Here is a 15,116-nt window from a genome sequence, read left to right as displayed (position 1 = left end):
CTGGCAGAGCTTAAGACCATGCCCTCTTGTCCTACTGCTGGTTGCCTGGGAAAAGAGACCAACCCCCACCTGGCCTTCTTGGCCACCTGGGCACACTGCTGGCTCCTGTTCAGCTTCCTGTCAATCCAAACTCCCAGGTCCCTTTCTGCGTGGCTGCTCTCCACCATTCACCACCACTCTCTGGACCTGGCCATCCAGCCAGTTCTTAACCCAGGAGAGAGTGCCCCTGTCCAAGCCTTGGTCTGCCAGGTTTTTCAGGAGAATGCTATGGGAGACAGTGTCAAAGGCTTTGCTGAAGTCCAGATAAACCACATCCACAGCCTTCCCCTCATCCACCAGGCAGGTCACCTGATCATAAAATGAGATCAGGTTGGTCAGACAGGACCTGACCTTCCTAAATCCATGCTGGCTGGGTCTGATCCTGTAAATGTTGTGTGATTGCACTTAGGATGATCTGCTCTATAACCTTGCCAGGCACTGAGGTCAGGCTAATGGGCCTGTAGTTTCTCAGGTCCTCCTTGCAGCCCTTTTTGTGTATCGGAATGACATTTGCCAACATCCAATCATCTGGGACCTCTCCAGTGAGCCAGGACTATTGGTAAATGATGGAGAGCGGCTCGATGAGCTCTTCCGCCAGCTCCCTCATCACCCTAGGATGCTTTTGTGTAAAACTTTCCATATAGATGCATTGAATATGTCAAGTAAAATAATCTACCCTTTGATGTATGATGGTTTTCAAAGACATCGCTGCATTCACATTGCTGGATTTCTTTTGGAAGAGCCAGATGAAGTTAATGCTGTTCCAGATGCTAAACATGAAAAGTTTATTGGAAGGCTCATAGAAGTAGCATTTCCAGCTACAGACTTGCTACTGAGGTACCGGCTAAGTGGGTTTTGTTTACTTTCAATGTTGAAGCACTGCAATGCAAAGCGTAATACATGAGGAAAATGTTAGTCTTGATGTCTCAGATACACATTCATTTGCAAACACTCATCCCATAAATTAAGGACTGTTTCCTTTAGCCACAGACATATGGGGTTTTTATGGCCAACTTCAATAAGCATTTAAGTTTACATAGCAAGGAAATCATAATTATTAATGTAAGTAGCTTTATGAAACAGTTTGAGTAGCTTTTCAGATAAAGAGGACTGCTAGTGAAAATGCTGACAGGTGCTGACATTTGGTCTCAGACTGTGACCTTTCCTTCTGTGTGTTATTTAGTGGAATGTGAGAATTTGAAATAATGTCCTTGGTTTTGAATGAGAGAAGGGGTAAAATACATTCATTAAATATGATCAGCAAGTGCAAAATGTTCTGCACAGCTATGTGGCTACTGCTCCCCAACTCCCTGCAAGCCATTCATTCCTGAAGCTTGTGGTTCTGGCAGAGCAATGATTCATTAGTGTGCCCTCAGCACTCAGCTGTTTTATGAATAGGAAGCACCTACCTACTGGACAAGTTTTATAATAGCCCAGGATTTCCATAAAAAGAGGGTGATAACTTCAATTAATGTATTATATTCTCTAAAAATATTGTGTTGGCACTTGGCTTTTGGTGTGGATTCTGAACTCCAAGTTTTTGGTAATTGAACCTATTGTTTTCTCTCCTGCAGGATTTCTTTGCTGAGCAGTCAGTATATTGAACATATTGTAACAGCTTTTAATGAAAGAAAACTGTTTTTTTAATTGTGTATGAATAAGATTTCTACTGTCCTCCATAAGTACATTATAATCTCATGTGTGCTTCATAAAGGTATTTGCATTCAAAACAATTCTCCATGCTTTTATCTTAAAAAAACCCACAACAAAACAAAAACAAAAAACCAAAACCCAAAAATCCGAGTCTTCCTGGTAAAATACATGAAATTTGACAATTAAAAGGCAAGTGGGCTACTGTCCTTAGTCCTGTAGTGCTCATAGCAGAAAGAAAATGCTGGAAAGAGTTGCCCTAAAACTAGAGGTACACGGTAGACCATGTTTACATTTTTGATAAAGCTCTGAAACCAGTGGTTTCAACAACTTATATAGACACCATGAAAGACATATTTTAAAAATGGTAAGGTACGATTGCTTACCTTAAATGCAAGTTGTACTCTATGATTTATCTTTCCCATAGGGCACAAAGTGCTATTGATTCAACTGATCTCTTACTGTGTTTCAGGCTCACAATGCTCAGACTCTATAGGTGATGTACTCAAGACATGTGGCTGCTTGGGGAAGTGGTGAGTTAAAGTGTATACCAGTGTCTTAAGAGCCTTCTGAAATACCGTGACTGTCACAGATCCACAGTCAGGCACGATCACTGTGGAAGTGGGATATGGTGGGCTGCATATGAAGGCTTATTTCTCAGATCTCATTCTCTCCTTGGTGGAAATATGGCATATCAGAGCTGCATAATGAACTGCTTTGGAGAGAAGTATGAGACTGGCACCTTCATACTTTTCACCTTTGTCACTGCCTTAAAACAATGAAATGTCATCTTCATATTGGCTTACGTTATCATTCTGACACATGTATTCAAAAGATATTCCAATTGTGCTTTTTATCATAACCAAGTCATTATTCATACAGACTAGATAAGAGCAAGACCATCTGTTTGTGTATTTGTATGTGAGGGTGGGGGTGTGTGTGTGCGCTTATAGTCGGGCGGAACACCTGGGAAATGATCAGCACACAGCAACAGAAAACAACAGGTCTCCTTACTGTTGGTAAGATGAACCCCTTTACGATTTTAATGAAATGTCTGACATTGCAAACACAGAATCACAGAATCATTCTGCTTGGAAGGCATCTCTTGAAATCATCTAGTCCAACCCCCCGCTGAAGCAAGACTAGCCACAGCAGGCTGCTCAGGACAAGCGTCATACTGATCTTCAAATAAGTATTGGATTACCAAAAAAACTATGGTAGTGGCTTAGAAGCATGTATTTTGTCTTACCAGATTCTGTAGTTAGCATTCATGGTTCCTGTTTTCAGCTGTTTCTCTGAAACCATAACAAGGAAGAATTGTAATTCAGACAGAAACCTGGAGGTCCGCTCTTAATCATGATTCCAAGAGCTGAAATTTAGAACAAAAAAAATACACAGAGATTTTTGAGTTATGCAAACAGCATATCACATCTGTTCTAGACTCCCCACAAAGTTGCATGGAGTAGAACCAACAGCCAGCCCTTGAGCAGAGTACCTGTTATGAATTAACTACCTGCACTGGGAAGATAATGTCCTTGTGACCAAGAATTTCCTCGAGCTTTGCTCAGCTCAGGGATGAAAACCAGCAATTGTTTTAGGAAGAAGCCATCATGACTTTTTAAGGAGTGGGCCACTCAACTTTTGCTTCAAAAACAGTAGAGGAGGGAGAAATGTTGATGAATTACTTTGGAATCTTAAAATGTTGATAAGTATTCTTTGCTTCCCTCTTCTGGAAGCTTCAAATTCTTTCTTATGCCATCTGCATTTCCATCACATAACTTTCAGTGATTCATCCCCATCTCCTGTTTGTCACAGCTGTCATTTTTACCCCCCTCGTTTAAATGTACCACACCCTGAAGTTGCTTGGGTTTTTTTAAGAATAACATCTGTTATGTAGGGTAAAACATACACAGGTATTCTTCCCAATAATGCCAAGGCACTGGAAGGATTAAAAAAAAAGGTTTATTTCAGATGCAAGGACCATTTCTTGATGATGGAGGTGCACCGGGCCTCCAGGGAAAAAAGGTGAGCTCCTGCCCTTTCAGGGCCTCTTTTATCTTCTCTGTTTCTCCCTCGCCTTCCCAAGGCCTCTGTGCATGTCTCTTAGGGCTATCACTCTCCTGTCAGAGAGCAAGGCTGAGAACTCTTGCTATGCGGGGAGGGGGGAGAAAGCATTGAAACTGCCTTTGAGAAAGAGTTACCATTTAAGCAGAAAGCCTTCCTAGTGAAAATCGAGTTCCTTGCTTTCTGTCACAAATTCTTCTGAATTTGTACCTATCCCTACAGTTATCACTCATAGAAGTAGTCAATAAAGATCCTTGAGACAGAAGACTTTTTTTACTCATGTGAGTAATGTCACAGGCATGATGCATCTAGGATTTACAAAGGATCCAAAGGGGTTAATTTCTTAGAATTAAATAAACATGTAGAGCCTGAAGATTCATTGGTTGGGTGGGTGGTTTTTTTTCAAAGATCCTCTGCTGGGATTGGTTTTGACTGCAGGAGTCAGTAGGGATATTTCATTTAGAGGTTTGTTCCTCTGACTTTTCTACAAGCACACTATGTCATTTCTGAGGAAGCTGACATGGTTTTAAAAATTCCCATGGGCACTATGAATTCCTTCAATTCACATTGTATTGCCAAATGTCTATAGGCATCAATCAAGGCTCCTAGAAGGTCCTATTCAAGAAGATGGTATTGACTTTGAAAATGGCTTTTTATGTGATATTCAAGTAAACCTGATTTGACTTTACAAGATGACCTAGAGGAGGCTTTTCACCAAGAATGAGTTTACTTCTAGTAGGTTATTTCCTAGTCCTATTTATTTGCAGATACAGGTCATGTTACCTTGGGCTTTGTTTAGAGGAATGTTATCTTCTTCTAGAAGCTTCCTCTCTTACAACCTAATTTTCTGTGTATTTTCTTCTGATTTCAGTTTTTTTGAAAAGAACCCCTGCAGATTCACACTGCTGTAATGCATAACTTTGCAGTACTGACAAGAGAGAGGTATGAGTGGGAGAACTGCAAATATTAATATTTTCTCTGTAGCTCTGTTACAGGACTACTACACCACTGAGTGTTCTTCTTGAACTGCTACTTGCAGCCCTCCCACCCATATCTGTACTGTAGAACTACATAACATCAAGAGGCTTCTAGGCTGACTAAAAGTGCAAGGGGCAGAGGTGCATAGTCCAGATGAAAATGAGAATAATGGCCACCAAGCATTTCATGGTGATCAGGATTGCTGAGATTAATTTGGATTTGGTTTTGGAGTGTTTGGTTTCGTGTTATAAATATTTGTTGAACTGTTTGCATTCTTTTTTCTTTCTTGAAAATGATCATATTAAAACAATCGGTAAAATCTGAACTTAACAGGTAAAAGATAATTAGCTACTAGAAAGTGGATATTGACCAAAAGACACAGCTGTGTCAGAGTTGAATGAGGAGAGGGAAATCAGAAATTATAATCAATAAACACACAAAACCCCCCACCCCACCTTTTAATTTTAATAGACAAATTTTACAGTAAAACTATGGAATTAAAAGACAACCTCCCAGTGTTTCTGAAGGTGCCAAGATGCTTGAAGTCACAAGTGCAGGTGTCCTCGTTTTGGCTTTGATAAAATTAATTTTCTTCCTAGTAGCTGTTACAGTGCTGTGTTTTGGATTTTTATGTTTTAGGCATTGCTCAGTAGTGCTTAGCCTAAGTCAAGGACTTTCCAGTCTCCCCCACTCTGCCAGTGTGCAGGTGCAGAAGAAGCAAGGAGGGAGCATGGCCAGGACAGCTGACCCAAACTGGCCAAAGGGATATTCCCTATTATATAATGTCAGCATATAAAATGGGCAGTTGGCCAAGAGGGGCTGATCACTGCTTGGGGACGGGACGGGCATCCATCAGTGGGTGCTGAGCAACTATATCGTGCTGGCAAGGTTAGATTTCTAACCAGGAAACACTCTTAATAATGTTGACATAACAGAGACATTCTGCTGGGGAAAAAAAAGCAACCAGCCATTGTAGAAAGTCACCTAACTTGACCATGTACAGGCCAGTTTGTAACAACCTGAACAGGCAGAGTCTGAGTATTTAAGACTGATGAAAACCACTAGTTGTGCACACACTCTTCCTTCAGCACTGGATATGCAGAAATGTTCACTTCTGACCTTGTATTACTATGCACGTAACTGTTAGAACATCATTGGGGGGAACAAAGAACCTCTGCTTATATCCTTCCTGAGGCTCTGTTGTACTTCAGCTACAATTGCCTGTCTTATGTATACAATGAAAAACACCTCCATTTACAGCTAGGTAATTTTTCTTTGTGCTAAACAGGTAAATGGACCTCAAAATTAGATGATGATTTCATTGTCTTTGCATTTGTCATCACTGGTGATTGTAGGGCCTACACAATAAGTACTGATGGCTCATATGATGCATTGAAAAATAATCATGATTCATTTGCTTTTCTCTTACAGAAAGTTATTTCACTCAACAGCCATGAGGGGAAAGTCAGGGGAAGGGAATAGCTATTAACAAATCCCTTTAGTGGCCTGTTAGGTAAGACTTTGGAAGAGTGATGGAGGGAGGAAACAAGTTAGAATTTTGTACAGCAAAATCTTGTTATGAGAGAACTCCAGGACAAGATAATTTGTTCTTTGTTTCATAAATACAAAAATTAGGGCTTTCCTAGCATACATCACAAAGCCAGTGTTTAATGCAGTCTCATCTCAGATGCAGAGTAGAACCTGTAATAAGGGACCAGCTACCAAGCTAGGTGAGATGTCATGTTAACACTAATCCTAACTCCTTGGAGAACAAGTAAAGAGCAAAAGGACACACAGTAAGAGTGCTGTGTAATCAGTGTAATGGATGCATATTCCCAAGGAAAGCATTGTTGGAATTTTTTTATAAGAGATTTTTTTTTTTTTAAATATTATCCAGCTGTAGCAGAGATGCAGCAAGACTAAGCTTAAGAAAGGTACCTCTGTTGGCTGGGGAGACAAAAGATCTGCTCTACTAACATTTATTATGGATGGGCTCAACTTACAAATATACAAATTCTTCTGTATTCAGCCTTTGAATTTGGCATTATCATTTAACCTGCTTATAAGCAAAACTTGGTTCCAGGTAGCAGTTGATATTCCACAACTTCACAAGTTTTTTGATAACTAGACTGTAAGGAAATAACAGAAGCAACTGGTCTCATTAATAACAATAAAGAGTGATTAAAAGATCTCTTTGGAGAACTGCAGTTATAAGAAATAGATCTATGAAGAAATGAAGAACAGCAAATGTCTTTTTCTGGTAGCATTTCCCTTTTTCCTTTTTCCCCATCCCAGTTTTTCAAGCAGCAGAAGTATTAGTTTCCTGTTATGTTGTTGAATCTTTGTTTTCATTAATTCCTGGCTCATCTTTTTCTGAATCATGCCAAAATTTAACCCAGTGTGAAATTTTGTGATGAAGTTGCAAAGTAGAAACTTAGCAGAGGAAGCTGACATCAGCATGCAAAAGAGTGTATACAGTCCTGTTCATCTTTTCAGGGACATTTTTGAGTGGTAGTTGCTCTGATCCAGCTTTATGCATTGGAGATTAAATACCCCCCCAAACCAACCCAACCCAACCCAACCAACCAACCACCAAAAAAAAAACCCCCACAAAACCAAACAAAAAACAAAACCCAAAACAAAACAAACCAAAAACAGCAGAAAAATCACTTCCTCTGTAATTCAGCCTCTGCTTTCCAAACCGTAACTGGCTTCATGCAAAAGACTCACAGTTCTTCTAAAATTAGCTATTCCAGACTTACAAACCCCACCTACTTTTGACTGGAGTAATGGCACATTTTAAAAAATAGTTCTAGTTAGAGCAGAAAGAAGAAAATATATCTAGGCCAGTGCAAACAATATAACTTAATACTCTTAAGTGTCATAGCAGCATTGTTTTCTTTCTCCTTTCCTTCTTTGTTAGGAATACACTATGATACTTCCCCCCTGGCCTTACAGTTTGTATTCCATATGTAAAATACCTCCCTTTTTCAGAGTATGCCATTGGGCTACTAATAAGTTGCAAGACTGACAAGTTTTTTAATAATACTTTGAAATAAAATTTCCAGAAATACAACTCTGTCAACTCTCCAAATTTCCTGTATCCTCACCCTGTTCTTCTTACTTTGCAGCTACTGATATCTCAAGACAGTGTTTTACATGGAGAAACTGAAGCACAGAAAATCTGCAGATGTTTGATGAAATCAGAGACAGATCCAGGAACTGAAGTAGAAGAGCAGTCCTGGCCTTTGAGCATATGCCTGGAAAGCAAAGGACTGTGGGCCAAAGGAAAAAGAAAGGAAATATGCTTTCCACCATAAATGAAGCATTTGTTATATGCTGGAAACCTGAGAAGAAAAGAACACTGATTATTGATCCCTTCTCTAACTTTTCATATGATGCAGTTTTAAGAAGACCAAAGGAAGCTGAACCAGCATTTATAACCTGCATTGCAAAACTGTCATCAGTATGCAGGAGGCTATCCTTTCATAGTAACACTCTCATTGCTTTCTTTTGAAGTTTGGTGAGTTTTTTACTTCATATGAAATGATTAAAGTTCCTTGTCTTCAGAAAAGAGAGCATGCCTCCTGCAGATGCAGTGTGCAGGCTTCTGCATCACTCTAGCTCTGTTTCTTCATCTTATCCAGAAAAAAATTAAATAAGCTTTAGCAAAAAAGTTTGAGAGAACCTCGCAGGAGCATATCGTACTGGCCATGATGCACTCCTGGGGTATTAAGTGCCTTGAGGAGAACATTTGAACTTGAGCTCTCTGTAGATCAAGTGACTTCATGAAGAAAGGGTGTTACCTTATACTCACACCTCTTCGAAAGGCAACTGAAGCCTTTCTAGCTAGAGAAAAAAAAATCTGCAAATTCTACATAGAGTTAGGAACTTGCCTGCATTTCCCTGTAGGCAAAGCTTATTTTATGTTTGTACTTTAAACGTTGGCATCTGTGGCACCTCAAAGTGACTTATTCTCTCTGAAGCTCATTGGAACTCATTGGGAGAACTGCACGGGCAGCACTGAACCTTATGCTAAGTTCTCTGCATTAATATTTCTCACCCTACATTTCAATGGAGCCATTTTTAAGAATATCTAATCAGGATACTCCTTTGCATACCATTGGTCAGCAAAAGAAATACAAGAAATGGTGTGGTTTGTGTGCTTTTAGTACTGCAGCCCTTGTCAATGAAAACAAGATGAAGGCAGTTCAGGATCTCTAATGTCACAAATAACAGGACAGAGCTATATAGAACAGATGTCTCCTGTTGTAGCGCCACTCGCAGTTGTGGTTCTTCTTCTCCTTTGTAAAATATAATTTCCATTGGTACTTGATACAAGACAGAAGAGGGACCCTAAGTTACTCACTGTGGGAAAGCACATTACAAGGGCTGGGAACTGGCTAAATAAGTTTTCAGTGTGTTCTATGGAATTTTCTTCAGAAGTATTCAAATTCTTCATAAACTTATGTTAATACTGATAGAGCTGCACAACACAGTGCACAGCTTCTTCAGTGCAAAGCTGTGAGCATCTTTCTAACAGGGGAAAATGCATATTTTTGGACTTACAGGATAAACACAGCTGAAAAGTTAGTTTTAATCAGGCTACTTTTTGTAGTTTAAGAAGACCCCAGGTTTTGCTTTGTCATGGCTGTGTGAACAGAGGTTTTTAGTAATGTTGATCAAATTGTTAATGGTAATATTGCAAGGTTACAAAATCACTGTCTCAAAAGTAAAGATATATTGGGGATGCAGATTTTTGCAGCTGTTAAATGCTGTCTTGGACCATTTGTGAATGTGTAGTGTGATGTAAGTCTTAAAAAGATTGGATTTTTTCCCCACTGGTCCTGGTATGTGACTCGGTGTCTGGGGGGAAGGGGTTATTTCCCAAGCAGGTATTTTCTTCTTTGTCATGGTGCTGTTCCATGGGATGCCTCTTGCCTTGTTCACTAGTAACTATCCCAGCCCAGCTTGTATGACATACCTGTTCTCCATGATTCCTTCTGTGTTCCATGCCACAGGTGCTTCAGGAGACTGAATGAATTCACCATCACATTGTTCTTATGGGAGAGGGAGGTGGTGTCCTTCCCATTTGACCAAGAAGCAACTGAGATGTAGAAGAACTCAGGGAAAATCTTCCCACTATTTTGGAAAGTCCAGCCTGAATCCTCTGCAGTCTGATTTTTTGAGAGCACCTAACATTAGCTGTTCGTTTTCGGCTGCAATTTGTAAGATGCAGGGTGTTAATATTCACTTACAAATTTTGATGATAAAATACTTACAGGCATACATTATTTCAGATTCCATGGAAATAGTTTTTTTAAAAAGCACTGTAACAGTTCATTGATACTTCAGTGACTCAGTTGGCTCCAATATAGCATAAAACAGGTATTATATGAAGAAAAAATTGCACCCTTTCTACCTCATATTTATAGATATTTGTTCTTAGGCTAGCACAGATAGAATGAATCTCCAAACTAATAATCAGGCTGTGATCATGAAGCTCCCTGACTCATATGTGTCATGCTGTCTCAGGCTCTATCACTCTGATGATAGCTGTTTATCTTAGATCACAGCTCTCCTAGACACAGTTTAAATTATTTGCCTCTCAAGAGACAGCAGCAGGTTTTCTGCAAGTGATAAAAAGGAAAAATATTCTGATCAAGTGCAATACACCAGCTGAAACATCCATTATTTAAGCATAGTTCAATTCTTTAAATATATCACTCCACAAGTCTTTACTTTCAGCTGCTTGATCTTGAGAGCCTGTTTATTGATTCAGACAGGTGAGGGCAAACCTTTATATCTGGGATGGATTATAGAATTACAGTACTGTTTCTGTGGGATTTTTTTCCATTTCTTTGACTTTAAAAGGGCCTTGCTTCTGTAACTATGTGTAACTTTAACCCTATTGTCTTTTGTTGTCTTCCTTTCCCATTTTGACAAAAGCCTTTGATGATTCCTAGTGGTTCCCAGTGTCAGGACCTGCAAGTGGAAAAGTGTTTAGAAGATACTCAGCAATGCTTTGAGAAATTAGAAATACTTGTCCGTGTTGGATGCAAACAACTATGAAAAATCCATCCCAGAATAGCCCAGAATAGCTTACAGTCCTCTGGGCAATGAGGATTTCTGGTCCGAGGGCCAGGAGTGAGGCACCTTGCCATCATGAACCCAGTCTTAGACACATGGGTCAACTTTCTGGACTGCCAGAGAGTCTGCCCAGGCCTCAGGACAGCTTTCTTTTTTTTTTTTTTTTTCTGGTTTTGGTAAAACTGTGTTGACGGTGCCCTCAAAAAGATCTATCTTTCTTACACCTTTCACCCCTTTCATAATGGGATTCTCCTAACACCTTTATTTTCAGGATGATGGCAAATACTTGTTACTGATACAAATTGTCATTTCTGTCAAGAATGGTGTAGCCAGCAGGACAAATGAGGTGATCACCTCCCTGTACTTGGCATTGGTGAGACTGTACCTCAAGTACTGCATTCAGTTTTGGGCCCCTCACTTTAAAAAAAGGCATTGAGGTGCTGGACTGTGTCCAGTGAAGGGCAGCAAGGCTCATTAAAGGATTAGAGAACACTTCTTATGAAGAATGGCTGGGTTTGTTCAGTCTTGAGAAGGCTCAGGAGGGACCTCATTGCACACTAAAACTACCTGAAAGGAGGTTGTAGCCACGTGGCAACTGGTCTCTTCTACCGTGCCTGCAGTGAGAGGACCAGAGAAAATGGCCTTAACTCAGACACTGCAAATTCAGATTAGATATTAGAATTTTTTTTTCCCTGTTAGAGTGGTCAAGCATTGGAATACGTTGCCCAGGGAGCTGGTAGAGTCACCATCCCTGGAGGTGTTTAAGAGGTGTCTGGATCTGGCGCTGGGTGATGAGGTTTAGTGGCTGAGGGGTTACAATGACAGTGCTGGGTTGATGGCTGGACTTGATGATCTTAAAGGTCTCTTCCAACCTTGATGATTCTATGATTTTATGTTGTTTTTTTCGGTTCTGTTGTGTTTCTTTTTAGTTCATAGCATGCCATTGTTGAAAGTTATTTGCAAATTAGGATTTGTTTAGATTTTTCCTAGAAATGGCAGGCTCTGTTTCCTTCCCTTTCTTCTCTTTTGCTGTGTCCTATATTGAATAAAGGATAGAGCAGCCACTGCACATAATAATTCAGTTTTGTTTTTACAGAATGTACTAATGAAAACAAACCTAGAAATGTTACATCCTGCATCTGGCTATATGCCTTTAATCATGAGTGAGCTGCATTTTATAAGCTATGAAGGGATTTTGTAGAATACACTTTTCTGAGCAAGAGTTTTGGAGGCAGTAGGGTTTTGAGTGTGCTGTGCTAGCACCTCACCTCTGCAACTCACCTGTCCCCCAACAGCCAGTGTGCTCGGGGTATGTCCTTGGGCCCCAGGAGGATGCATTTGCAGTCCCACACATAGCCCTCTAGATTATGCTCAAAATTCAGGCTGAACAGAAAAATAACGTATCCTCTTTTAATTCTTTAGGCTGGAAGTATGCTAGTCTGGCATGTCACTTGCAAGCTAGGCATTCAGAGGATGAGAGAAAAATGAAGAAGGGTGGATTCACAGAAATCGAGCACCCTCACCACTGAGGGAAAAAAATCCTCCTGTAGCTGGTGGAGTGTCAGAAACAAGAAATCAAGCATCCCTCTCTGTTAACATTATCTTTCCAAAGACTCATAATAGTGGCAGGAAACTTCTGTTAGTGCGTTGCTTTCCTTCCGGCTTGTGAGATTGCTGCAACAAAAACATAGCTCAGCAATACATGTTGTGGTTATGCCAGCGGCAAGACACTGTTCGGAAGGGACCATCTGTAAATAAACAAAGATCAAAAAGAGAAAGGAGTGATTGAGGGTCATGTGATGATGACCTTAGAAGCAGAACTTTCCAACCCCATTTGGTTTCCAAGGGACTGCGAATACTATTTTTTTACCCCTTTTCTTTATCTCTTATCGCTGCTGAATTGTATTTTCATCCTCATTTTACAACGAGTTTGGAGTAATTGGTTACCAAAATGCATAAAGTTGAGGCGGAAGAAGATTATTGCAGTGGTTTTAATTGTATCCTTACAGAGTGCCATCTAGGGGAACTCAGTGAAACCTCATCAAAGGTTAAAAGCTTTGTTTCTCCTTAAAAATTAAACCAGAAAATGCTTCACCTATACGATGATGCTCCAGGACCTTGCTACAGCTACTGAGAACACTGCTTGGAGTACATAGGGTGGCTGTAAAACTATAGGAAAAGAAATTGGCAAGGGATTACAACAGGATACTAACGAACTAGGTTTAAAAAACCTTTGTCCAGCTTGTGAGAAAAATTAAGAGTTTTAAAATCCTAACTTGTGAACATGGTGATGAAATCAATTAAGAAAATTGTTCTTCTTTGTTTGATTCTCTGAGAGGACAAAAAAGGAAATCTTTAACTTTTACAAACATATAAGGAGGTCAGCAACCGTATTTACCTATATTTTTGTTTTATTTTAATGGCCTGTTTTGATCTCCTGTTCTAACTTAATGTATTTTTAATCAATGTATATTTGGAATAATGTAATCAAGTTCATAATTACACTTCTGCCTAACATTTCCTTTACTTAACATTGCTTGAGTCAGCCTAGAGAAGTCTGTTTTTTCTCCTATCTTTCTGGAAATTGTGATAGGCAAGCAAATAAATTCTAAAGGTCTCGAGGTAGCTAATTATGCTGATGATGCTTGAATTTCTACTATTATTTAATTTCCTAAAATAAACTTGCTAAAGAAAATTTCCTTTATTTCTTTTCTTTCAGAAAGGCTCCTAAAATTCTTGCAAGAAACACTCAGAAGAGCCTGTGCATTTAGGACCAGCTCTTCAGTCTTCAGGCATGAAGCCGTATGCAGACAAGCTTCCCTTCTATAGGAAGCAGCATTTGTTCCTTACACCATCCCTATCTTCTCTATCTTATCTGTTCCTTTCTCATCTCTTTTTTGGCCTAACATGGTCAAAAAACTGTATCTTACACATGCTTGTCATTCCATAAAAGGTCTATATGAGTCTAATAGCCTTGCTGTATCCCCTCTAGCATATATGTTTTCCTAAATTCTTTGGATTAGGAACAGTCTTCAAACCTTATACAGCTCTTAATCCAGCCACAGTTCAGTGTATGGCTTGGCTCCTAGGTGCTGTTAAAGAAACATATCTAGAAAATTTCATTCTGCTTATGTCTCTGATATCATCATTGCATCAGTTCTTTTCCTGGGAAGAGGCTGTAACAGGCTGGTGCTATGTTAAATCAGCCAGTGATAGAAGTTGTTCTCATTCTTCCTTGAGCTGCACAGTGTTTTTTCTTTATAATATTGATTTAACAGTTTATAAATATTTGATATTTACAAATACCAGTGGAAATAAAAACTGAGTTGGCAAATATATCGATGTCATTCTGTCATTTGGTCATCCCCCTCTTGAATTCTTAGCACCCCTTTTACAAGCAATCTCGACTCACATAATTTTAACAAGAGGATAACAGTAAGTTCCTTTTTTTTGTAAGCATGATTAATAAAAGGGGAGATGAAAATCAATTATAATTATGGCTAACAGTAAAAAAAAAAATCTAGAGCTGTGATACCTGGGAGTAAATTAATTGGTAGAAATTGGGTAAATTGTTAATAAGTATGTAGCCTGTTCCTGCTCTGTTTAACATTTTTCACATTACTGAACTGGAAAACTCTAAGAGTTAATGGTGTCACTGGGTGAAATTCCTCCCACTTTCACCCCCTTTTAAGTCAGTGTCAATATCCATAAATTTTTATAGGTCTCATTCTCAGACAGTGGCAAGTAGCACATGCTTCAGTTTTTTGCATATCTAAGTACATATAATACTTAAGTAAATATACATATTACTGAAGCCCAGAAATTGTAAAGGATTTTACTTTTATTACAAACTGAATAACAGTGGTTGAAGTTATGCTGTGATTTCTTTTCCCTCAGTATCCAGCCCTCTAATCAAGCTCTCCTTCCTCCCATTTCCTGCTTTTAGGAGAGAGAGGTGTTATTATTTAGCAAGTGGCTTTGTCTGTTCTACTCCAGATGTGAAAGAATAGTAAAATAGCCAAAAATTGCAATGATAACACAACCATTTCCTACCTTTTTAAAAAAACAAATATGAATAAATTGTCCTTAATAGCATATGATTATCTTTTACAGTATCTACATTATAAGAAGAATAAAAATATAAAAAGCTTTAGAAAAGTAACAGTGAGTTTTGCAGTGCTTTTAATTTTGTTGTTCAAAGTGTATTACACTATATGGAACAGAATTAATATCTATTGAAAGTATAAAATAAATAAGGGAAGCTTAATTCTCCATACTGGATACAGCAAAAAAAA

At 39.1% G+C, this 15,116-nt stretch overlaps 1 long non-coding RNA gene across 1 annotated transcript; it reads left to right on the top strand.

Annotated features, from left to right (window-relative positions):
* Window positions 1-2,212: 2,212 nt before the first annotated feature.
* LOC113947111 lies at window positions 2,213-7,896 on the top strand. The gene is made up of 3 exons (XR_003527638.1): window positions 2,213-2,222; window positions 3,661-3,714; window positions 7,863-7,896. It is a non-coding gene; the product is annotated as an uncharacterized LOC113947111 (long non-coding RNA).
* Window positions 7,897-15,116: the final 7,220 nt, after the last annotated feature.

The sequence above is a fragment of the Corapipo altera genome, unplaced genomic scaffold (genome assembly GCF_003945725.1).
Source record: "Corapipo altera isolate COAL_440 unplaced genomic scaffold, ASM394572v1 0, whole genome shotgun sequence".
In the NCBI taxonomy this organism is placed as follows: domain Eukaryota; kingdom Metazoa; phylum Chordata; class Aves; order Passeriformes; family Pipridae; genus Corapipo; species Corapipo altera.
The sequence above is the reverse complement of the archived record's forward strand: the minus strand, read 5'-3'. Positions and strand labels throughout refer to the sequence as shown.